This window comes from Condylostylus longicornis, unplaced genomic scaffold (genome assembly GCF_029603195.1).
Source record: "Condylostylus longicornis isolate FDR11 unplaced genomic scaffold, ASM2960319v2 ptg000015l, whole genome shotgun sequence".
NCBI classification, from domain to species: domain Eukaryota; kingdom Metazoa; phylum Arthropoda; class Insecta; order Diptera; family Dolichopodidae; genus Condylostylus; species Condylostylus longicornis.
The window spans coordinates 2,902,460-2,929,997 of record NW_026577984.1 but is presented as its reverse complement, the minus strand read 5'-3'; the positions used below and the strand labels follow the sequence as shown (position 1 = coordinate 2,929,997).

The following is a 27,538-nucleotide window of genomic DNA, read 5'->3' as shown; positions in this document are numbered from 1 at the left end:
TAATTTTGTACATTTAAAGATGCAAAAAAGTAGGAATTAAATATGTACATTCCTATATATACACTCGGATGTATGTGTTGTTGAAAAATGAAAATTTCGTTTTCCTTATGAACAATATTGTGATTATTTTATTGGAAAATAATCGAATTTTTGTTAAATAAAAAATTGAAAATTTTATTAAATTTTATTAAAACTATTTTAAATATATATATGTACATATGTGTATGCCAATGCATTATAATGTACGTACATAATTGATATAATTCGTACATAATACAAATTCGTGTAAGAAAATTAGAATATTTGTTACAGTTCTAAGCGACAAATTTTATAACAACTGGAAACCACAAAAACTGTCCTTTATTCTTAGGCAGAATGAAAGTTTTGAATGAAAATTTTAAAACTGTTAATGCACAAAACCTTCTGTTTTCTAATGCTTTGAAGTTCAAATTTTGTTCCATGGGAAAATAGGGATTGCAATCAAATTTTGTTCTAATTTGAGTAATATTAAATTATTATAGAAACTTGGTTTTTTTATTCGCAATAATTTTTGTTTTAATTGTTTAGAATCACAAATTATATTTTGTAACAGTTTCTGATCTGTACGAATAATTTGGGAAATGAGTGTGAAATAGCAATTAATATTTTAATTCTGCCTTGCTATGTTTGTATGTTTCAAAAGAACTTATAAAAATTGAACTTATACAAATTGTGTTTCTAATGCAGTTTTTTTAAAGAGGACAGTCTGCATATCAATCGGACATATTTTTTAATTATCAGAACGTTAGTGCATATTAACGCAAAATACCATTACAGGGAGAACGAATTAAATATTACAGAAAAAGAATTTCTGTCCTTTTCTACTTTTCCAAAAAATTGGTAGTCTATAATACATTTTCAAAGTATTGCAAAACATCTAATTATGCAATGAAAATAAGCACATAAAATAATTAAAATTTTCAATTTATTTATTTGCGTACATAAATTTCACAATATATTTGCATACTTACCCATTTTTTTCTCGGATTTTGTTCATTTTCATATTTGAAAATTAGCATTTCAAAATGAAAATTTCGTGCCTATAAATTTTTATTTTTATTCTCACAATATTTTTCCTTCATATGAATAATTTATGAATTATTGTCCTATATAGATATCTAGAACAGGATTGTTCAGTAAAATAAAATTATTAATTTGCTAACTAGCTATTCAATATCAGAAAATATGTTTGCAATAAAAATTTTCAAATTTTATTTTTATTTTCTCCCTATTGCTTATTTTTCCCTATTGCTATAGTAGGTCCGAAAGTTAATTTTTTTCAAAATTTTATTTATTTTACAATTTTAATTTGCAATATATGTCAAAAAAAAAAATCATATTTCGGTAAGTGTTCATTAAGGAAAAATTCATACTTAACTAAATTCTGTACTTGGTAATATACTGTACCGTTACTTAGTTAAGAGCTAAATTTTAATAACTTGTGCCTCGTTTTATTTGGAAAAATCCGTTCTTTGTCAGAATATTTTTAAACTGCATTCGAAGTTTTATTAACTTTAGCTCATAAAGTATATAGAGCGGATTTTTTTAATAAAATGCAACTATTTTCAAAAAATTAAAAATTCTATTTTATGATGTTTGTGCAAAAATTTTAGATTTGTACTGTACTTTTGATTCTTTTAGAATAAAACCAATTAAATATGTACATATATAACCATTTTCCAATAAAATTGAATTTTATATAATATTTATTTTAAATTTAAATCGGATTTTAAAAATTAAACTAGGTCAATTAAATTTTCTATTTTAATAAAATAATGTAAAATATATATGTACCTTATAAAATTAAAATGGCACAAAAAAAAATTAATTTGATAAAAATTGTATGACAATAATGTAGCATAATTTTGATATCTGTGGCTTTAATATTATTGGTCAAATATTTATTGTGGAAAAACTATTTAGTAGAGCATATGTGTACATATATGTATTTGTTAAGGTATGCCAGATGTTTGGTTTAAAATACAAAAGCAATCACTGTATTAAATTCTCACATAAATGAATAATTTTTTTTATTTCAAATAATTATTAATACCTTGAAAAGAATATTTAAATTGATATACAGATATTTTCTGGAATAATTTTGATTAAAATTATACAAGTATATACAAGTTCAAAAAATATGTTTGTAATATTCCTATTACGGTTAATAAATATAGCTTAAATCATAATTGAGTAACACTATTTATTGCCATCGTATTTGAAAAACTAAGTAGGTTAGAAATTGAGAACAAATTTTAAATATTTATAGAAAGTCTGCGAAAATATGGTTCGAACAATTATTTTTATAGCCATAATTAAATTCTAATAACATATTTTCGTTTGTTTGAGTATAACAATTTACAAATTTGTTATATTCATGCACCGTGTATCCCCATTATCATGAGCTTCATAAAATGTGCAGATGATTAGTATTTCGAATATAGAAATATTTATGCATGCTTAAATTTTACATTGTCACAGCTTATTTGTCAGTAACGTAAATATATAAAATTTAAAAAATATCAGTATAGAGTCATTTTGTTTTACTGCTTGCAGTTTAGGAATTTTGTAAACAATATCAGTAAATAAAATCCATATAAAAATATTATTACGTTCATTATGGTCAAACGTGCTAGTGTTACAGTTATACCGCATTTATCAAGATAATTGAAACCGGGGGTAGTTTATTTTTCTTTCTAATATTAACTGTTACTTGCTTACTAAAAACTGTTACTTGCTAACTAACTTAATACATTTTGTAGTTCTAAGCCCCTAATCCATACTAATAAACTCAACACAGTGTTATAATTATAAAGTCATTATACTAAAACTTCAAGGGCATACTTTGTACCTTGCTTTAAGGAAATCATCGGTTATAACCACGGAAAATTTGTTTCGTCGACTACATTAACTAAACTAAAAACGTACCGTGGATTATCAGTCATTCCAAATGCACATAATATATTTTCCGACATAAAAGTGACCTTTTTCATATAAATATCGGAAATTTCTTTAACATATAAATATCACTTTGCTTAACATGTTTAGCTAAGTAAAATAAATTTAAGTAAATTAAACTAAAAAGTCAGGTACGAGTTGCAAATTTACAGCAACCATTCAAGTATTTTTTTCATATCTAAAAGTCATGAAATAAGACCAAAAGTTCAAGAGACAGAAATAATAAACGTTCAATATAGCTAGTTAATCGGAAAGGTTTGATCTTCTTTAACAAATGATTCAAAATTTAGAAAAAAAAAGGATAGACCAATAGTAAAAAAGATTTTTCGAGCAATTGAACGATAACTTTTATTTCTTATCCTTTTTATTTTTACTAAACGCTTAGTAGAATTTAAAAGACCACCTTCCTTTTCCGTTTTAAAAAATTGGTTTTCTATTTTGCGTTCAATTTGAAAAAAAACCAAGTAATTCTAACTAAGGGAGTTATCAGTTCTTTTGTAAAACTTCCATTCAATTGATGTTACAATTATACAATTTTTATCTCTTCTTCTTTTAGAGAGAGAGAGAAAAACTATTGATTCATTAACTACGTAACTGTATAGATAATTGTACTGTCTTTTGCATTATTATGAAAGAAATTTTTGATTTAAAGGAATAGAATGTGTAATTTTTTCCATTTTTTGCAATTTAAAACTAAAAAAAAAATTCTGTTAACTAGCTATAGTAAAAGGAAAAAAATTCAGTTGAATGAATTCTAATTACAGAGAGAATAGTAGTTAGTGTCTACAAAACGAAAACCAAATGCGAAACAAAATTTGATAAGCTTAAGCTTTAAATCATTGTTAAATTAATCTTTTTTTTTTCTAACTATAGAAAATATAGTTTTGAAATTAACGGAGTAAAACGATTGAATTCTAAATAGAATTTGTCTTTTGCATTTTTTTTCACAAAACATTCAAGAAAACAATAAAACTACAAATGTAATTGGAACAGAAAAAAATTCTGTTTCTTAATAATTATGCACAAATGTCAAATAATTGAAAATTTCAACTTATTAATTGTTTACACAAAAAAGTCCTTATAGTGTAATTGTTTTACAAAAATGGATAAGTTTTTTATCTACATATATTCCATACTTAAAATTTGAAGCAACCTATGCATTTTATTCACCCTCTTCATTCCCTCTTGAAGAAACTTATCAGCAAAAAGAAAAGCTTTGTGATAGTATCTTATTCAACAGTCAATAGACCACGATATAATCATCCAGATCAAAATTTCTATTTCCTATTTATCGTCATATTTAAAAAATTTTACTTTCCTGAAATTTTCACATCTTTTCCATATATGGGTTATGGCAAAATTAAAACAAAACACATGCTACATTTTAAATTCTTTAAAATAATTTTAATAGTGTGGTAAGTATACTTCGATTGTATTTAAGAGCAGTACACTTGTTGAAGGGAAAAGTGCTACAATACAAACCATTGGATTAACCCAACTTTATTATTTTTAAACTTTATAATAATATATGAGAAAGCTTCCAATACTAAAAAACATTTTTCAATTTTATTTTTTTTTTCAATTTTTTGTTTATTTTACAAGTTTGAGTTAAATTTTACACATTTAAGAAACAAAAATTGAAAGTTTAAAAAAAAATTGCACAATTACCCGGATGACAATTTATATCTTTTTGTAACAAAAATTTTAATTGCTGTTCCTCTTGAGTGGTTTATTTGACTCAAAAAAATAAAATTGTTTTAAAGCTCACCTGAGGGCGCAGCCGACAAAAAAAAATTTTTCACTGTTTATTTTTGCAAAAAAACAGGGGAAAATCAATCAGGTGACTGTTTCTGTCTATAAAGATTAAATTCTAATTAAAAGTGATTTGTTCCCCGGCTTACTGACCTTAATATATGCTCTGCGATATATGTATCTAAAACCAAGTTTGACTTCAATTTTCTAAAATCATCGCTTTTTAAATAAAACCCCGATAATCGCCTAAACATTTTCTTCATATTATATAAATGAATTGAAAATAATATAAAATATTCGGATCAAATATCTTTAAGGTTAACTATAAATATCCTTTATACCTATATAAAAATAATAATTTAAAACCAATATATTGATTTACACAATATATTATTATGTCGCTATTTTCGAACAAATACACATTGTATGATTCTTTAAATAACACTGGAATTTTATTGTATCATCTAAAATTTAAGGATCTCAATAAATCAAAGATTTTTTTTTCTTCTCTTTTTCATAAAAAGAATATTATAAAATCGTAAAGTTCAAATTTCTAAAGAAAATAATTCAAACAAAGGAAAAAATATAGAATTCGATTTTCTTTGATAAAATCTCCTTTCTATATTTTATTTTAAAATTTCATTTTTTTTTCTATAGATTTTCACTTTGAACTTAAATAAAACTTGTTAGATTACTAAATAAAAGTATAATCCCTCTTGAATGATTCATAACATACGTTCCATTTTGTTTTTCCTTTCTTTTTCATTATTCTTTATTAGTATTACAAAATATTAAAGCAAGGTATAGTAGTATCCTTTTGACATCAATTTTTTTCATCATTACTATTTTAGAAAAAAAAAAAACAGGATAAAATGAAAAACTGAATAAAATTGATCCACCTTTAACCGAATTCATATTTTTCTTTTCTTTTTCTTCTATTTTTTAGTAATTTTTTTACGTCTTGTTTTTAATATCTTTTACCTTTTCAATATAAATATGAATATATCTTTTGTATAAATGTATACGTTAATATTCTTGTACTTCTTTTAATAATAATATACATATATTTTATTTTTCTTGCAAGACCTTTTACCCCCTCCAACTGATAAAAATTCCCTTTATAATACACGACTATACAATGTGGATTTTCTTTCCTTTGTTGTTACCAAAAAGTATTAAAGCTTAACCAGTATTTTTCTTTTTTATATTTATTTAATATTTTTGTTATTTCGATATTATTACAATGGTGTTGGCAATTAATATTTTCTTTGATAACACCCAAAGTAAAAATAATATAATTTACAAGTATTAGTTAATGTTACATTTATATATGCGCCACAACATAATCAAAAGGTTTGAATTCATTTTGAAATTAAACTTGGAATTTTTTGGATCATATCTAAAATTTATAATGCTAACATGTAGTACAAAATAAGAAGAGGTGTGAATCAGTCAAAAAATTTTAATTAAATATTTTTTCGAAAATGAGTTTTATATTATTAAGCAAGTTTTGTAAAATCATGTAGTCCAAATATTTTTTGTAATGTGATAAAATTACTTTTATGTCGCAGCTACTTAAACAGTAAATAAATACTTCACACAAATAAATTTTATTAAATTAATTGAGCTTAGTTTAATTACTATTTGAGTTATTACTTGGATAGATGGACAACAAATGAGCAAACAAATAAACACACCTTAATTAATTTAGAATCCGATATTGACCGCAATATATTCTTGGTTTCCTATGAACTGAAACCATTGCATCATTTATTAAGCTGCAATTAAAATACTATTATTTGTTCCTGTTTACATATTTTCACAATGCCACATTGTTTTCAACAAAACTTCCAATGCCCCTAAATATATGCAATTTTTTCATTTTCAGGAATATAAATTTTTACGCATTTAGGAATGGAAAGAAGTAGATACATATGTAGAACATAAACTAATATAAGTTGCAAACTTTTTTAAAGTAATTAGCAAAAATGAGTAACATTCTACAGATATTGCAATAAGATATTTCATATTGAATATCAATATCTCCGCTACATTTAATTGCAACATTTATTAAAATATGTGCAATATTTTCAATGTAAACCTTAAAGTTGCTGGCTACAACCACATTAAAAAAAACAAACATATTTTGCTTTCTTATGATCATTTAATCTTCTTACATTCATGTATACCCCGATAATTTTCTTAAATTTCATAAGAGAAAAAAAATTAAAAAAAAAAACAAAGCAACAATTGAACTGCATTTATATGTATATATATATGAAATATAAAAGGAGTAACAAATAATAATATTAAAAAATAAAAATATATATTAAGAAATATAAAAAAAAAAAAATTCTTGGAATTTGACATAGAATTTACGATATACAATAAATTCTCATGTAACCTATGCCCAAATGATCCAGACCCAGAACCCTATATATTGTATTTATACGCACACATACAAATATATTTTTATATAATAAAAATAAAAAAAAAACCCAAAAATAAACAGAACAAATTGATTTAAAAGGATTATAAAATTTATATACACACAAATATACATTCGTATTAAGTAGAGTTTATACGTTCTTAATATTTATAAACTTATATATATGTATATATAAATTGTGTATTTATTGAACAAAAAGATTTTGTGCTTGCTCAAGCAAATAATGTCCTTTTATATTGTATATGTGTATCAAATATAATATTAAATTGAACACATCCTTTAATTTAAAAAGAGTAAAGAATCAAAAGAAAAGCAAACATTCAATAGATAGGGCCAAAAATTTTAGCCCTTTTATTCGCATACTAACACTTTGGAAGAAAAGCTTCTCAAAAAAAAAATATGTGTAGGTGTCGTTTTCATGGTTTGTTTTCTTAAATGTTTTCAAATAATAGGCATATTTATATATTTTTACCTTATTAAATTAAATAATAAGTATTTATGTACATTGTATGAATATCACACATATTTTATTAAATAAAATTATATAAATGAGCGGCTAGTTTAATTTTGAAGAAAAAATTAAAAAAAAATTTAAAAATATTAATACCTCCAAAAAAATAAAATTGTTGGTTTCTATATATTAATAAAAATTTAAAATACGTATTGAAGCTCCAAAACCATTTTATGACAATAATCTCTGACCCTTTCCCTCTATTTTATAATGATATTTCTCTCTCCCGCACCATCCCTTCCCTCTTTTCTTCTTATTCTATTTTGATTGCATATTTTTCAGGTTTCTTATATAATTTTAATCACATATTTTAAGATGACGCTTTTAATATGCAAATTATTTCTGAACTTCAAAGAAAGCTATATAAGTAAGTTATTAGACTATTACAACTAAATATTTTTGAAAGAACGAATATGAATTGAAAATTATGAATTATGTACATATCTACATTTTTTTATAATTTATAATTTTTTTGTGATTTAATCTAAATAATAATTTATTGTTGAAAATGCTTAAATATACCCCATTCTTTTAAAACAATAGTCAGGCAAACGAAAACACATATAAAATTGCCGCTTATATCTTTATGCTATACTGTTTAGATTATACAAACACACACACAAATAACAAAATAAAAAATAAAAATAACAAAAAAATAAAAACTGATTGATCAACATAGACAGAATTTTCGATTTTTTCTCTTATTTTCCAAAATAAAACAAAAAAGAAAAACAAAACAAAAATTAAAATCGATAGTGGTAGCTTTCGAAAGATGTGAAAAAGGTTTCAAGAGCACTGATTGAAAATTTTATATATACACCAAATAACTTGAACTATCAAACATTGTTTTTGAAAGGATTAAATAAAGAGCATAAAAAAAAATAAAACAAAAAACAAAGAAAACAAATTTCACTTACATCATCTTATACAGAACCGTTTTTCTTCTTATACTAATCACACACACATACTTCAATTTTTTTTTTAAAGATTTTTTCAATCGAAAGTAAAATTTTCATTATTGTATTTGAATACGTTTTGAAAATCTCTTATCAAGAGTGTTCAATAGATATACGCACGTTTAAAGTGTGTGCTTGTGATTGACAATTTTAAAAACTCAGAATTGAAAACTTTTAAGTTTGCTTGCCTTTAAGAGTTTTCCTTCCTCTTTCATTAAGATTTTAAAGGATACTACAAAATAAACAGAGAGCAAAATGTCTTATACTAGTAATTTAAAAAAAAAACAAAAATTTCTCATGTAATAAGGCGTTTTAGTTTTAAATCTAAATTAGTTGGATTGTCTTTTGTGTAACAAAATAAAAATTCTACCAACTTTTGAATTTTATAATTGAAATTTGTATGAAAACTTTTATTTGATTAACTGCACCTATAGGTTTCCCTTATTGTGCTTAACTTATTGTACTATTTTTATAATCGTATTTAAATTAATTAATTTGAGGCTTATACAAAAAATACCATGAGGTATTAAATGCATGACCTTTAATCCCTCAGCCTATATTAATACATATAAATAATACAACTTTATTTACAAAACTATATTGTTGACATGAGAAATATTTGATAATTCTATGAAGTAAGAAGCCGTTTCTTATACATAGTGTATACATTTTAATTTTAAATATGGAATTAAAAAATTGTTTTTTTGAGTATAAGCAAAATAATCTAAAACAAATATGATTATATTCAATGAAATATTTAAAGTAGGGGACCTTAAAAAAGTTTTCCTAAGAATTCAAATATTCTCCATAACCCAAGGTACCTATTATATTATCAATGTTAAAATCATTAAATGAAAACATAATTGAGATTGTATTAAAACAAAACTCTTAAAAAATTTTCGAAGTTTCATATAATACCAAGAAAATTAGAATTGTAGTAGATCTCCAAAATAATAGTTTCTACCACAAATTTTGGGACAAGCAATCATAAAAATTTAATTAAATTTTAACAATATAAAGTGACAAACAAAATGTATTATCATAAACAATGTCAAAACAATAATAAAATAGAATATCCTTAAAATTCACAATAATAATAAAAAAAAAAGTTAAGAAGTAAAATATAATCACTTAAATAATATTTTATTTATTTTCCTCCATTTTCTTTTATCTGTATACATAAAACATTAAATATAGAAATAAATGCAAAATGCCTGAAAAACTACTCAAAAAAATTTTGATATGAAAATATATGGGAACAACATTAATCTAAATTTTGAAAAATTCTGAAAGATAAGTTTTTTTTTATGTATTATATAAAAATTTTACTTTCATACTAAAAGGAACTATATACTTAACGTAAATTTATTGCGTAATTAGAAAATTTATTATTTCTTTTTATCACATTAAAACATTTAATTAAAATTATAAAAATATTTAATAAAAGTTGTAATTATATGAAAAAATGGGGGTAGACATTTTTTTAAATACTTTAATTAAGCATACTTAGAAATTGGGAAAACTGTATAAAGTTTCAGCCTAAGATATGACATATAAATATAAATAATATAATATTTATATATATGTACAAGCATATCCTGTATAAATATATATATACATATGAAGGGTGTTTCGTATAAGGTTGCAAGTGATTTCAGGGATGATTCAGGGGTGGGTAGGGGTGTGACTGCAAATAATTTATGCACCCTCCTCCCTCAAAATTTCAGGGATAACTCTTTAAAATTAAACAAACAATCATCCCTGAAATTATTTGCACCTATATGCGAAACAACCTGTATATGAAGGGATTAGCAATTAACAATTAACCATTTTTATAAAATAGCCCTGAGATAAAATGAAAATTTACCGCAAAAATTTACTAACACTTGAAATATTCATTTTTATTACAATAACTAAATTTTTAATTCTGCGAAAATTTTAATTATTAAAACTAAATTTGTATTTCTAAGATATAAAAGGATATTATTATTTTATTTTTGTTAAGAAATTTATTAAACCATTGATGTTTGGATGTGGTACAGCAATTATATTAAAATTTAAAATAAATATCCTTCAAAAATTTTCCAAGATCATACTTTCTATATCGAAATTTACCACTTTCTAGCAATAATAATATTATTTTTTTATTAATTCGAAAAAAAATTTAAGTCAAAACTCATCAGTTCATTCATTGTAAACCAATCTATAGGTATATTGTAGGTAATGAATAAAAATTGTAATTTGAAATTACAAGTAATTGTTAAACTACATACCCTCTCCATAAAAATAAACGATAGATAGAAAATATTTAGTATTATTTTAGTGGAATAAGAAACAAAATACTGTAAAAATGATGAAAGCTTCCTTTGAGTGGGATAATACATTATTATTAATATTTAAATGAGTTTAACATTCATAATTCTTAATTTCGACATCAAGCACAAATTCTCTTTAATCTTTTAACGAGTTTTAAGTTTTCTTTTTTTTTGTTTTTATATTTTCTACTTATTTTCATTGTATTTTGATTTGAATAAAGTAAAAAAGAGAAAGAGCAGAATATTGTTATTTATATTTTTTATCCGCTATAATATTAAATATAATTCGCCTTAAGCTTATCATCATGATAATCATAAAATTGCAATAAAGACAAATTATTTATTTCATGAAACAAAAATTATTCTCATTTTAAAATAACAAAAAAAAAACAAAGGCAAAAAAAAAACTATATAAGAAATTTTCTTGATTTCTTAATTTACCATTTTTTTATTCCTACAATATTTCTCAATTTGCGCGAATTTCAAGAAAAATAATAAAAAATAATCAAATAATAAAAATGAGAAAACAAGAATTTTCAAAATAATAAAAGTATCTTTTTTTTTTGCCGTCGGTACAACAACATATTTCGAATGCTTCCGGGTTTTATTTGAAATATGAATTAATTATAATATGAATTGTATTTGTAGTTTTTTATATTTTTTAATATTAGCCCAAGCTCAGTACGAACTACATTGTTCTTCTCTTTAAGAAATTGTTATACATATAATATGCACATATAATATTACAGTGACTGCCATTTTAACAACAATGCTTAAAATGTTATTAATTATACTTAATTGTAATAAAAATGGCCACAGACGGCGTAACGTGACCGCTTCAGTCTCTCAATAAAGTAAAGCCAAACACTAAAGACAATTATTTTATTAAAATAACTCGTTACGATAATATAAGTGTATTAGAGTTCAAAACCTTTTCGAAATTAATTTAAATGCCATAAGCAAAATCATTTTATTAAACACTTTATTAATTATGCTTTTTATAGAAAAATTCACACCGTATTTTGTAAATACGTTATGTATTAGTGCTTTTTATGATGATTTTAAATTTTCCATTTTTATTACATTTTCAATGTTAAAATTTCTCTTATTGTTTAATTAATCTTATAATCATTGCCATGATATAAAAAACTAGAATTTTACGTTAGAAATAAGAAAAAATCAATAACTATGCAAACGTGTCTCTCCAAATTTTCAAAAATGCTTTTGGTCCATGAAATTATTTATGGCACATATGAAAAAAATATTTTTAATTTTTCTTTCATAACTTTATTCATCTTTAAGTAAAAAATATTATAATACTCGTATATTCAAAATAACATTTACATAGTACCTTATTTATTAAAAATTCAAAAATGAATTGGTTTTTCATATAAGAAGTAGCCCGTAATATAGAGAAAATTTTGAAAATCGAATAAAAACAAAAGAAAATTAATGAAACCTTTTGGCAATTCTTGACTAAGGCAAATTTTAGCTTCAAGTATCTATCAAATACAGAATTTTTAAATTAAATTTTACCTGAAAAAATTTCAGGTAAAATACCTGAATTTACCTGAATAATGTAGACTTTAAAATTTACAGTGAAAAAATGGAAATGCATAAATGAAAGACAATTAGCAATTGAACACGTCATGTAGTTGTATAACAATTGAATAAGCACAATATGACAGAATGTTGAATCTAATATGTACTTATATTAAATATGATCCTATTCAAGAAAAACTCGTATTTAAAAAAAAGGACTTATTAGGTCTTTAAAAATACAAACAGCAGGTTATTCCTAAATTTGAGAAACATTATTTTAAAATCAAAATTATCAAATTATTAAATTGTACTTATTGATTAAATATAATAAATTAAAATTATTGTAATGAATAACCATGGACTTAATTATCAAATTACCATAAATTGACTGAAATTATGAAATTTTTGTAGACAGACGCATATGTACTGCCTATGTCTCATATTTGTTTCGTGAATTAAAATTAGTTTTCTTATTTAAATGTTTGCAACTGAGTATAAAATCTCAATAATATTTGTTATTGAGAATATTCACATTTTAAAGAAACTTTAAGAAAACTCTTGAAAGATTAACATTTAAATTTGGAATTATTGGAAAAATAATTTTAAACGTTTCGCACCAATATTCCAAAGTCAGCATGCTAAATCATAAATTTTTGTTTTGTTTTTGTTTATTTATTTTATAGTCTTTTTTACTACTTTGGTTTTTGTTTTTTGTTTGGTATTTAATATTTGTTTTCTGTCAGTTTTTATTACTTATCATATAAAAATTATTATTCAAAAAAAACATTCATTCTTTCGCAAAGAGAAAGAACCAAAACCAAAACGAAATCCAAAGAAAAAATATGAAAACTCAACGAAAAACTAAGAAAATTCTTTTCCAGTTCAAAAGTTTTATGTGTTTTCTTTTTAGGTTAATTCAAACCTCCATCATAATACCTTATAAATTCATATACAATATAATTTATATGAGCACATGCATTTGGTTTTCCAATATAATGTACGTCTAAATATAGGCATAAAGTACAATAATAATTTTACTCGTATATACCATTATTGTGTATGTATGGATTTATAAATTTGGTAATATTTTGTTTTTTTTTTTGTTTTGTTTTTGTTGGGGTCGATATTAGTGTCATAAATGAAAAACAGATTTTCATTTTGTACTCTCATATTTTATACTTTATTATCGCGTTACTCTTTAAAACAAATCAAAAGTTATTTGGCAATAAAATTAAAGGAAAATATGCAAATGAAAAAATAAATAATAAAATAAAAAAAAAAATTCTCATATACTCCTTTTTGGATTTTTATGGATTTTCTTATATATACATTTTAATTCCCTTCTTTCCTATAATAATACGAAAATTATTATTTGTGGAAAAACAAATCTTGTTTTATTTATTTTTAAAATAAATAAATAAATAAATAAATATACAGAAAAAAAAGAGGGAAAATATACTTAAATCGATGTACAACAACCCACAATACACAATATGTTATAAGTATGTGTACCTTTTGCTTACACAATCACAGCCTTCAATATATGAGCAAAATATTTTATGAACAATAATCCCTCTTGAGTCTTCGATACTTTATATATATATATATATATATATATATATATATGGATATAAAACAGAAGACTTTCAGTGATATAAACACTTTCTTTTGCATTTTTTTTTATTATAAGTAAAATTAAAAAATTTTAAAATAAATTCGAAATGGCATGCAATATTCGATTGGTACAATATTTAATCGCCGTAATTCTTTATTATAACTAAAAAATATGTAAGAAAAAAAGAAAACGCATCAAATATTTTTTAGTATAATGAATGGGTTATTGTAATTGTTATTTTTACCAGATTACCGACGGAAAAGTTACTAAATTAATAAAGGAGCTTATCAAGTAAATATGAAATATAAAAGCTTCTATTAAATTAGATGTACATTTTTTAAAATTTATTCCCATTTGCACTGCAGCACGCCGTCAACACGGGAACACAACTAATGTGTACTGAATTTCATTAATAACCTAATCGTGGATCTTGTAATTTTACTCGGAAAATGAGAAGTAAGTAACTATCATATATTTGTATAATGTAATCTTCGAATGAGAAGAATTATTTTATATAGTGTATCTCGTTTTTTTCCTAAAATTTATATAAAATTTGTTCATTTTACTTTTGAAGTTCAGACGTTCAGTTGATAATTTGAGAAAAAATGCAAAAATCAAATTGAGAAAATGAGTAATCTTATTGGAAAAATGAAATTTTCAATAGAAAAAATGGAGAAATCTGATTTGAAAGTGAATAGAAAGTGAGATAAAAAGTGAGACACAATATTAGGCTGTAAATCATCAATTATCAACTTGATATATAATTTTGTATCGGTTCAAAATATAGAGAGTCCACTTTAATTTCTCATTTTCATATTTTCGTCTATATTATATACCCACTTGTATGTATATTTCTAATACAATATTTGTTTTTGCATATATTTATAATTCTACAATACTTATGCTGCGTAGGGAATACAAAATGAAGGTCCTTATGTATATATATGAGATTTTCCGACGGGAATATTTTGTTGATGAAAATAAAAATGCTATATATGAATTTTTTCCTTCAATATTTTTTTTTTAATATTTTTTTTGTTTTTTCTTTTTTTTTTAAATATATTTTATATGTACAGAATTCAACAAGGATATATTGCGTATGAATATGAAAAATAAAAGTAAAATGCATTTACAATAACAAAAAAAAAATAAAATTGAAATAGAAAAATAAAAGAGAAATGGATTGTTAATAAAAAGGACATCGTCTATGTAAATATTTAATATAATAAAATTACCATTATAATACGAGAAAATTTGTTGATAGTCAAACCGCATTTGTAGAGTTCTTATAGAGAAACAAAAAAATTTATGCGAACATATTTATTATAATACTTAATACAATTTTAACATTTTAGTTAATTTTAAGAATTATGTATAAATGGAATAATAAACGGAACAACACCTTTATATACTTTTTTCGGAAGTTAACATTAAAATACAAATGCTTTTGTTTTTAAATATTTATTGGTCTTAAAGGAGGCGATAATATGATATCTTTTGATTTACAAAACTTTTTTTCTTCTTATTTATGTATGTAGATCATAGACATCTACGGTATTTTGCAAAGAATCTCCCACAAAATCAGCATCAATAACGCTCAAAATAATTAAATAATTTTGTATTATTATTTAATATATTATATTAATAGCATTAATTTCCATTACAAAATAAATATATTAATATTACAGAATTAAATCGCACAGCTATACCATTTGAAAATCTTGCACAAGTTCTCACACCTCACTTAAAAAATTTCGTATGCCTTATTTATAAACTATAGTTTTTATTTATTTATTTATTTATATAACATTATATAATAAATTATAATAATATTATCAATACCCTCGGCTGCCAGGGCCATTATGGGCTTAGAATATTAATTTATCTTAATATTTATATTATTGACTTAATACTATGTTAGTTTACAATTTCAATATTTTTAGTTTTACTTTTTTGTGCATTATGACCTTTACATACTTCGTATCTAGATTAATTAAATCAAATTCCACATATTAAATATGTCACAAATACTCTTAATAAAATTGATATTCTCGATTATTGGAAGCAAAATTTCATAGAAATCTTTGGAGCAGGACTCCAAATAATCCCTAGTAACAGAGCATTCCATAAAAATATTAAATTATAGTTTTTAATGCAGTAAAACCGTCATCTTTGTTAAAATTGCATACCTTATAGGCGCTATTATAATAGATAATTGCATATCTACACACTAATATAAAGCTAAAACTAGTACTAACTTTAACATAATTTTTAACAAAAATAATTTTATAATTTACATTTTAATTTTATAAAAAGAAAACTTTACCATTCTGATTCATTCTTTTGATTTCAATTCCACTTTCATTATTAAATTATTTTTCGAGAACTATGAATTGCTGAAATATACGCACATAAGTGCATATAAATAAGCGTGGTTAATAAAAAACTTTATGATTACATTCAAACTTAATAAAAAACACAAGTATAGCACATATTGTTCATTTTAATTTGAAATTGTTTTTAACAAAATTATATATATATGTATGTACATATATTTATTCGCTACACAGAAACGCACACATCAGAAAAAATACACAATGGCTTTATGAAGGTATCAGGATTATTCTTTTATAATAAGCTTAAATGATAAATAAAAGTTTGTCTTTTATAATGTTTTCTATATAGAATTTGGTATGCATAAGAAGTCCATCCATACATCTATTATACAATTATCATAATATTGCCAGGAATTATGGTTATAAGTAAAAAACACTTATCTTCCTTTTTTGTATTTTTCATCTTCCTGTTTTGTACTTTTATTTTTTTCTTTAAAAAAAGAATATTAAACAAAAATATATTAAAAAAACTACTACCTGTTTGTAAGGATTCATTGTACACTTTTTATGCAAAAAAAATCTTTTATTTCGAAATACTGACCACACAATTTTAATCCGCATTTTGAAAGCTTCCTATTCATAAATTGTTTTAATTAATATAATTGTAAAGAATTATTAAAAATATATAGAATATAATAAAAAGTTTTTATAATAAAAATATCATTGCACATTATTATGTATGTAATCTCTTTTAGCCCTACCTTTATTCATATACTACTTGTAATATTTTTGCAGACAAGAAAGCAAAAACAAATTTCATTTATTTAAAATATATTTACATAATGATAATATGTACTTTTTCATGTACCTTTTATCGCTACTGATTTCCAAGTATGAAAAATCATTATTTTATCAAACCGTATAACAGCTTTGCCACAATTTGTTATTATACAAAAGTTAGAGTGAATAACTTAGGCTTTTTGAATCTTGAAAAATTTGTTAAAAATAAAAATATTTGAAAAATATTAAAAATATTTGAAATTGAAAAATAAAATTATTTGAAAATTTTTAATCGTTTTAGTATCGAAACTAAAAGAGCTATAAAGTTCTTTGTTTCAATGTTAAATGATATATTGCACCAGCTTTACAGTGAATTCCTAAAAGTAACATTATTTTCAAAAAAAATACCCAAGAGAAAAATTTTGCATACCTCTTACATCGATTCCGATGTGGCCTGCTGTGAAAAAACAAAATTGTAATGAAAATCTGCATGCTGTAATGTGCCAATGAACCAGCATTCGGAACACCACATATAAAATGTTATAGTGTTCAGAACATGCATAAAAATTTCGTATAGTAATGCCAAAGTCTTAAATGCTTTAAGTTTTTTCGGTTCCCGATTTAGGTTAGTTTACTCAATGTAGATTTTTCTTAGATTACTTTGGTTTGTTAACCAACTCTAGTTTTCTAAACCATATATTTAATAAATACAACGTATTTACAACGTATTTATTAAATATATATATTACATATATATATATATATATATATATATATATTATTATGTACAATAAATTCGTATGTATTAAAGTGAACATTAATATAATTGTTTTTTTTTTTTTATGATATAATTTAGAATTACTCCAACACAAATAGCACACAATAATATTCTACAGTATTCAATATCACACTGTACTGTTCAGAAGAAATTTATATAACCAGTCACCGCATTGCATTGTTTTAAAGTTATATGGGTTTCAAAATGCTATAACTATGGATAAATATTGTTGTATTATACTTATTATTTCAAAGAAGATTAAAAGAGTATTGTTACGAGTTTCCAGAAGGGACCCTGCAAGCTTAAGAATTTGTCTTAGGGACTACTGGGTCTTGTAGGTACCGTATGGAAGGAGAGGAAACTCCAATGCAGCTCCTCAATGAGCGTGGAGCGTTGTACCATAAAAGTGAAAGCTTATAAAAGAAGTGACTGCTTATATGGGTCTTCGTCGGTAAGTATGTTTTTGTTGGATAGGGAATGGAAAAGTTGCCCGAATTCATCAAAAATGTAGGTCTCGAAGAAGTGCTCTAGGAAAAACATAAGGTGCTCGCGGGGGGGGGGGGGGGGGGGGGGGGGGGGGGGGGGGGGGGGATGTCACAAAAAATCTTTTTTGATCGCGATGCATGCATCACCTCATTCTGCAATCTACAATCTATTATTTAAAAATTCTATATTATTATAATATTCAAGAATATAATATTAATGTATATGTAAATGTATTAATGTATATGTACATATAAGTAAAACTTTCATACTTGATGTAAACACTATATTTTCCATAACCTGATAACAAAACATAACAAATATTAATATTGGTTACAAAAATTAAAAAAAAATTATATACAAGCACATGTACATTCTATAATATACAAGTTAAAGTACATGTTCGATTAAATATTAAAAATTACTGGATTTTCTTATTTGTACAATATTTTCCATTTTTGAAAAAATTGTCTTAATTTTTATAACAAACGAAATTAAGTAATTTTAAATTTATAAAGATCCGATATATGAGTATTACAAAAATATAAAAGTAAAATTTTATTTTCACTTGGGTTCCATTTTCTCAGAAAATATTATTATTTAACAGTTTGTCTTAAAGTTATTGTGCAATCCTTTTTGTTTTCCAATTTTTTTTTTCCAAAAAACTTAATCTAAATTGTATAATAAATTTTTTCATTCAACACTATACACGATAATATATAAGAGATAGTGCTTCCTTTTAATCTTAGGTATAAAAAATTTTTAAATTTTTCAAAGGGATTAATAAAAAAAAAAAAAACAAAGAGAATAAAGAGGAGCAAAAAATTCTTGTTTTTTTTTTTTTTTTTGCAAATTTGATAAATCAGCAAATTTATAATTTATTTCTTCATCCATTATTTATTTTTTTAGGGTCTGAAATTCTCTCTATACTTATTAACTTCTCTGTATAATCATTTTTCTATATATTATTAAAGAGAATTTATCATTATTATAACAGAATAAAATGTATATTTTTATAGTAAATGGTGTATATATAGAAAACGAAGGTATAAAATAAAAAAGGACTCATCATTATAAATTCTTAAAACTCAATCATTATTTTGGATTTAATACTAATTTTTCTAAAAAAAAAAATAAAAACGGAACAAAATACGAAGTATGTATATTGTATACAGGATATTCTCTAATATGTTACGCTTATATGTTTTATGAATATATATATGTATGTATATGACTTATATGAGTTTTCTCATTTTACATATTCTACATTATGTTCATAAAATTAATTTAACTTATTTATAGTTGTAGGTATACATGTGAAAATTTCTGAACAAAATTAAATTTTCCAAAAGAAAAAATAAAAAAATGTGAATATTCCTTCCAACCTATTTATAATAAATTAGGTATAATTTTTGTTTTTATTGCTTTTGTTTAAGAAGGAAAGAACAAAAATGATTTTTTTTTTCAAAGAAAAAATTTATGCTTAAACTCTTTTTCTAAAAATCTAATAATAAATTATTTTCGTTTAGGTTTTGTTGGTTTCAAACCGAAAAAAAAACAATATACGTCAGTAATAATTTTCTAAATTTTTCATATTTATTTTTTGTATGTATATTGGTTCTAATACCACAAATATGTCATTATATTTGCAAATATATATACTAACTTAGTTACTAACCAAGAATCCAAATTCTAATTTATTAATAATAATCGTAATTTATCAAAAAGTTATTTAAAATTTAAAATACAACACTGTATATTATATTATACAAAATAATTATATTTGAAATAAGTTTCTGTATATTAAAAATATATTTTTATACATCAATAATGATAATATATAACTTACATATATTGCATTTTAAATATTCAGAAAAAAATAGAATTTAACTTGTGATTTTTAGATTCTTTACTTTGTGAATGTGTGTTATGTAAGTAAATAATTTATTTACATACAAATAATCTTTTTTTAAAATTATATTTTGAATACAATTTATTATAATCTTTTTTTAAAATTATATTTTGAATACAATTTATTAAGTTAATGTTAATAATCCAATATATTTTATTAATCCATCAATAAATAATAAGAAAAGGAAAATTACTCACAATTCACAAAAGAAATTATAAAAGAGCAAGCTGAACTAAAAATAAATTATTTTTAGTTTTAGAACTACCAAAATTTATTTAAAACATTAAAAAAAATTCAGAAAATGAACAAATATCTAGAAAAGCGAAAACGGGGTATTATTGAACATTTATTTACATTTTGTACACTCTCTGGTTATAGTGCTTTCAAAAAGAGCCAGCATTTTAGTAGTAAAATAGTTTAAGCTATATAATGCAACCAATACAAAAAATCAGTGAGATTATACAAAAATTTTCATAAAAACTTAAACAACTACTGCAAGTAATAATTTTTGTTTTTGAGAATAGTAGCTTAATATATTCTTTGAAATTTATTGATAAATTTAAAAAATATTTACTTTTTAAGGTTTATGGTACATGCTCAAACAAACGTAATTTGTTAATTGTACTCAAATTGGAAAGTAGTGAAAAAATTTTCCAAACTCTGCGTTTTTGGTTTATTTCTTAAAATATGGCTACTTTACATAAAAATCATCAACGAAGAGCATGAATTTATATGTCTTTATATATATAGATCCAAATTCATACCATAAATTATTAATGTTATACAGAAAAGCTTATTTCTGAAGAATAATGTATTATTATAAGCAAAATCCGACGGATCAGATAACTTTCATAAATACTCAGAATTTATCATAGAATTGAAAGCTATCCTAAAATATTTGTAAACCATAATTTAAAAAAATTTACAAAATCAAATCAAATTGTATATATAGTCTGTATACAAAATTTCAGAATGTTACAAGGAAGAATACATTATGTTAATTAAAAATCATTCAACATCTTTTTTCAATGAAATACATAAAAAGACATTTTCAAAAAATTTTATAAACTCAAAAAATAATGAACATTTAAAGGCAAATATAAAATAGAAAATCGATTTTCTTTCCTTAATATTTCACATATTCTCTTTTTTTTCCTATTTTGTTTTGAATTATCCATATATTTTTCATTATTTAAATACTTCAGGTAATATATTATAAGATACGTATATCCGCAATTAAAGGTGAAAACAATATTAAGGTCAACATATGTTCTACTCAATCAATATATTATATTTTATTTTATTTTTGTTCGATTTTTTATATTTACAGTATGACTTTAGTATATAAAACCAACATATATTATTAATATATGTACATTATTTATTATCAATGAGAATAAAAACAGAAGAAGAAAAAAAAAAAATGTTTTATTTTCTTATTTTTATTTTATATTATACAAAATAACAAAAATTTCATTATTATTAAAAAAAAAAACAAGGAAAAAAAAATATCATATTGTTATGAAAATAAAATATTCTCATAAAATAATATCCTTTTAAAATACACCTGTTCTCCGAAACAACAATAAAATTATTATATTATGTAAAATATATTTTGTATATTTAAATAAATGTGAATATATTATAATGTATATTCAAAATATATAATATATAGTTATATATATAAAATATTCGTATACAATTCAACTTTTCTTCTATATACGTTTTAGTGAAACTAACGTAGATAATATGCACATATATTAATAAATTACATAAACATATTCCTAATATATTATACATATGTGTATGTACATAATATATGTAAAAAAGGAAGAATAAATATTTCAAATATTGTGCATATTTTTCATAAAATTAATATTCGCCTTCGAAAATTGCAGGTAAATTATAAAACTCTATTTACCTTGAACAATTGCTTCGAAATTTAGGTTTGAATCATAAACTAAATTTTACTACTTTTTTTGGAAAAATATATTTAGGATTTAAAATAAAAATTCCATATTTACTCGTAGTTTGGAAATAAAGCCGCTTAATCTGTAATAATATAATAACTTTATTTCTCTTTATATAATCGGTAAGTTTAACGAAATTTTACTGTTCTTGCAATAAATTCTCAATGCCGAGGATAACATAGAAAAGAATATTCGATTTTATTTTTTCACGTAGAACAAATTTGCAAAAACTATTTGAGTTCGCCTAAAATGCAGTGTTTGAAATTAACTTCCTTATTCTTATTTTCTACAGTTTGGAGATATATATTCCAAGTTGTAATATGAAAAATTAATTTTGTATTATCTGGACATTTTTCATATATTTAAATGTGAAATCTTTAAATCTATCAATACCATTTTGAGAATATTTTAAATTAATCGAGTTTTTAAATACAATAACTTTGAGGTTTATAATTTTTAAAAATAAAATAAAAAATAGACATAAATTTGTAACAAAAAGAAACTAAACTTTTAGTCTTATATGAAAAACAAAATAATTAAATCCGCATGTTTGCAAAAAAATGAAAAAAATTTAATTATTTATTAAAAAAAACTGCTGTGTTTTCCATACTTATTAAACAAAATAACCAATATGAACTCAAAAATTTATTCAATTAATTTAACTAAAGCTATCAGTTAAACGTATACCAATTGAAATCTTTTATACAGATATAATGCATGTGGTAAGTCATCTTTCGGAATATCAATCGTTTCAAGATATTTTAAACATTCAAAATTTCGACACCATTCTGTATTTATGTTTTTAAATTTGAAATAATGGTACACATACATTAACATTATATACTTGTATGCAAATATGAACGTTTATATGATGAGTACAAAAAAATGAATTCTCATGATAATTTAATCTATAAGAGAAAAACATTATATTTATATCAAATTATATTTCATATATAAGCATATGTATATACTTGTATATTATTATAGGAAAGCAATTCATTAAACCAATTGCAATATCGTATTATGGAAAATCAATAATTTAATTGAATGTACTTTAATCTCCTTGTTTTTTTTTTAATTTTCATTAATATTATTATTTGAAAAAAATATATATAATTATTGATTTAAAATCAAAATAAATGATAAAAAGAAAAAAGTTGACATGAGTTACAATTAAATACCGTATGATGTTATACTTGAGATATTTATATATATATATATATATATATATATATATATATATATATATATATATATGTATAACACTTGAGAATGTAAAGCGAACAGGAAAATGCAAGGACAATAATATTATTTATAAGTGAGCAAAATTTTAACAAAAGCAAAATATAAAACTAAAAAATAAATATATAAAGCTTTTTATAACATATATACATATATATAGAGTAATATGTGTGTATAAATATTTTGTTTATAATAAGGTATAATAAAAAAAATAAAACAGCTATAAAATATATAATAATGTAATTTTATAAAATAAAAAGGACATGAACAAAAGAAGTGGAACAGAAAATTTTATTATAAAAATAAATAAAAATAAAACAAAAAAAAAAATAAAGAGAATGAAATATGTATATATATATATATATATATCCATATCTAAATAAGTATTTGTTTAACCATGAAAAGTATGACAATAACAGAAAAAGCACAGAGGAAACGGCAAAAAAAATCACGTGTAACAGAGTACCCACTAAAAATAAAATTATTTATACTGTTATATACTGAATCATTAATACTGAACTTAATGTACTTTTTCCATATTTACTTATATGTACATGCACATATAAACATATATACACATTTTTAGTTCAACGGTTCAAGTTTCCTTCCCTCATTACAATACATGCATTACATATATTATCTATAAATTCATGTAAAAATTGCATACTTACAGGCATACATATACTTAATATATGTACCTATATGTACCTATTTGTATATTTTTTGTTTATTATTATCATTAATGGTGGTAGGTTGATTACATATATAATATTATGATGATGACGATGATATGAGAAAAGTAGTAAAGTATACTTGCATAGTAAGTACACGGTAAGAGAGTTGTAAATAAATAAGTAAGTAAAAGTAAAAAAAAAAGTAAAGTATACTTTTAAGAAATTATTTCAACGGCAAAACACACGTACATACTATAAATATGTAAAAATTACACAAAATAAAAATGTTATATATAAACAAGAAAAAGGAAAAAAAAAAACAAGAGACCCATAAAATTCTTTGCAAGGATTTATTATAAAATATTTTCTTATAAAATATTTATGTTTGTATCATGACGTATATAAAGTACAATTATATCTTCGTATTCGTTCTTAGAATAATTATGGTATATGAATTTTTAATTAACAAAGGTATTCAAAAGAATTCGCAGTTATTTTGAGCAATTATTTTTTTTTTTTATTACAGCAATTCTTAATTTTAATTTTTTTAAGAAACACTTAAAAGCTCAATCCTAATTGTTTTCAATTTTTTTTTGTTATTTTTGTTGTATATTAAATGTAATAGTAATCATAATTACTATAATGAATAATATCGTAATTAAAGAAATAATAACAATTTCTTCGACGTATTTGAAAACATTATAAATGCTTAAAGATTCTTATTTTGATTAATAATAGTGTATAACAGAAAGGTTCTTGATTCCCGCATGTTAATCAATGATTACTTTGTTATTTTATAAGGCAACCACTATGCTATATTAATCAAATAATAAAATTTCTTTGCTATAAGCTTTTTTTATTGATTTTGCTTTAAAAATAATTTCGAAATCAAAATATTGTTGACGAAAACAATTAAGAAGTATAACAATATGGAAAATATCACAGGAAACATTGTATTTTAATAAATTTTTCATTTACACAAGGACATTTACTGAAAATGTAGCTGCACGTATAATTTCTATTACTAGTAAACAGAAATAAAAAATTTAAATTACACTCAAAACTAATATTTCAGTTGAAAAATTCTGTATTAATTGCGAATAATCAATTTATTGATCCAATTTTTTTTATTTCATGTGTGAGGATTTTTATATACTACATTTGATTCGACAAAAAAATAGCTATTATATATAATTTTTATTTTACGTAATTATCTATGATTATTTGTTATTATTTACCTTTTTATGTGTTTACAAGTATATAATTTATTTCTGTGATGAAAATTTTATTTGACCAAAATTTTGGTTTTTAAACCAAATAACCTTTAATTTGGTGATTTTTATTATATAAGTAAAAGTTCATAAATATTGCAATAATTTTTGCTATAATTTTTTTTTTATTCGTTATTTATTTTTATATTTTAATGATTAATTTTCATTTGTTATATGCACACATATACATATATGGGTTATTTTATTTTTACCATAATTTTTAATTGATTTTTTGTTTATTAAGTTTTAGAAAATATTTTATAGAGTTTTTTTTTTTTATTATAATAATGTTGATTTTTGTTATTACAATTTCTTGTTGTTTTTTTCTTCAATAATGGGATAAAATATTTTTATGACCTATATTTATGTATATGATTTTAAGTTTATTAAATTTTTGCAATTATTAAATAAATGAAACTGATTTAATATTCTATGCATACTATGTTGTAAAGGCATTCAAAATTAAGAGGAATGCAACAGGACGGAAATAATGAATGTTGTATACATGTACATAATAAGTATTAAAATTTGTTTGTACAATAGTATATTAAATTTAGACATTTACTCAAATAGTATGCCTTTGTTTTTTTCTTAATCAACTTTAATTACTTTTAATTTTCATGTAACATATTTTGTTTATAATTATATTTACATACATATATGTATATTTATATAGTGTGTTAAGTGCCAACTGTAAGTGAGTTAATTTAAATTGCGAGAAATGCGAAATCTATTTTTATTAAATTTTTAACACGTTACAGCGGAACTGTTTAATTAATTTTTGTTTATTTTTAATTTGCGTTAAAAATTTTTTAAAGAATAAATTGGTTAATACACAAGCTCTTTTCTCTTTGTTTTCAATTCGTTTTTAGAATTCTTAAAATTTCTTTTAAATGTAATATTGTATATAAGTTTTACAATATTATAAAATTATAATTTCCTTGTTAGTTCTTTACTATTTAAGTGTAATGCGAATATTTTTATTGAAAAATTTCGTTTTGATTCGAAGTAAAATGAATTTTTTTATTTTGTTCACAATTTTTTTCTATTTTTTTATTTTTGGTATTTTTTTTTTTTTAGATTTTAATTAAAAATCATCCTTACCGACCGAATACTCGAAAATTACTGAAAGAATTTTTCTACTGTATAACGGTTTTATTAATACCGTTTTAAAGAGAGAATTTCGTTTAAAATTCGTTTTTATTTTTGTTTTTCTATTATATTTTTGTTTAATAATAATATATACATACATACAATTTATATTTTTCTTATTTTTTCATTTAATTATGATGCAAAATAATAATACGCAAGCGCTATTTTTATTTGACATTATGACAGCTGAGTCAATGTCAAAATATTGTACAATGAAAGAATGTTTTTGTATTGCGGCGATATGACGTCATATTAAGGAGGTAAACAATGATAGTAACCATTGGAAAGACGAAGTATGTATGTGTCATAAAAGGAATTCTCTAATATTTTATACAATTGCTACATAATGAAAATAACTTGTATACTTGAATGTGTATAACGGTATTATGCAATACATATAAATACAATAAAGAAAATATTGTCAATATACAAATACAAATGCAATCGGCTGATTTTTTTTTTGTCATTTTTATTTACATATACACAAAATTTCATACATAATAAAATGTATAACAATATATCACTGTGTTATACAATAATTGATATAAATTCAGTAGGATACTGTTATACTGTATTGAGTGTATAAATACATACATATACACACATAAATTTTAATGTGATGGGAACTTAAATATTAACAAAATATTGAAAGCGTGATTTGTGTCTGTAAGAAAAAAATTGTATTTTTATATTTTTCAATAAAACGTAATTAAATTGCATGCGAAAGGAAATTATTTTTGATTTAATTGATTTGGTCATTAAGTAATTGTTGGAATTTCAAATAAATAAATGGAATTTTTTTT

General features: G+C 22.4%; 1 long non-coding RNA gene across 1 annotated transcript in view; it reads right to left on the bottom strand.

The window, feature by feature from the left end:
* Nucleotides 1-25,999, bottom strand: part of LOC129605814 (uncharacterized) — a 144,393-nt gene extending 118,394 nt beyond the window's left edge. Inside the window, exon 1 of the long non-coding RNA XR_008696736.1 lies at nt 25,551-25,999. This is a non-coding gene — a long non-coding RNA (uncharacterized LOC129605814). The remainder of the gene's footprint in view (nt 1-25,550) is intronic.
* Between the last annotated feature and the right edge of the window lie 1,539 nt (nt 26,000-27,538).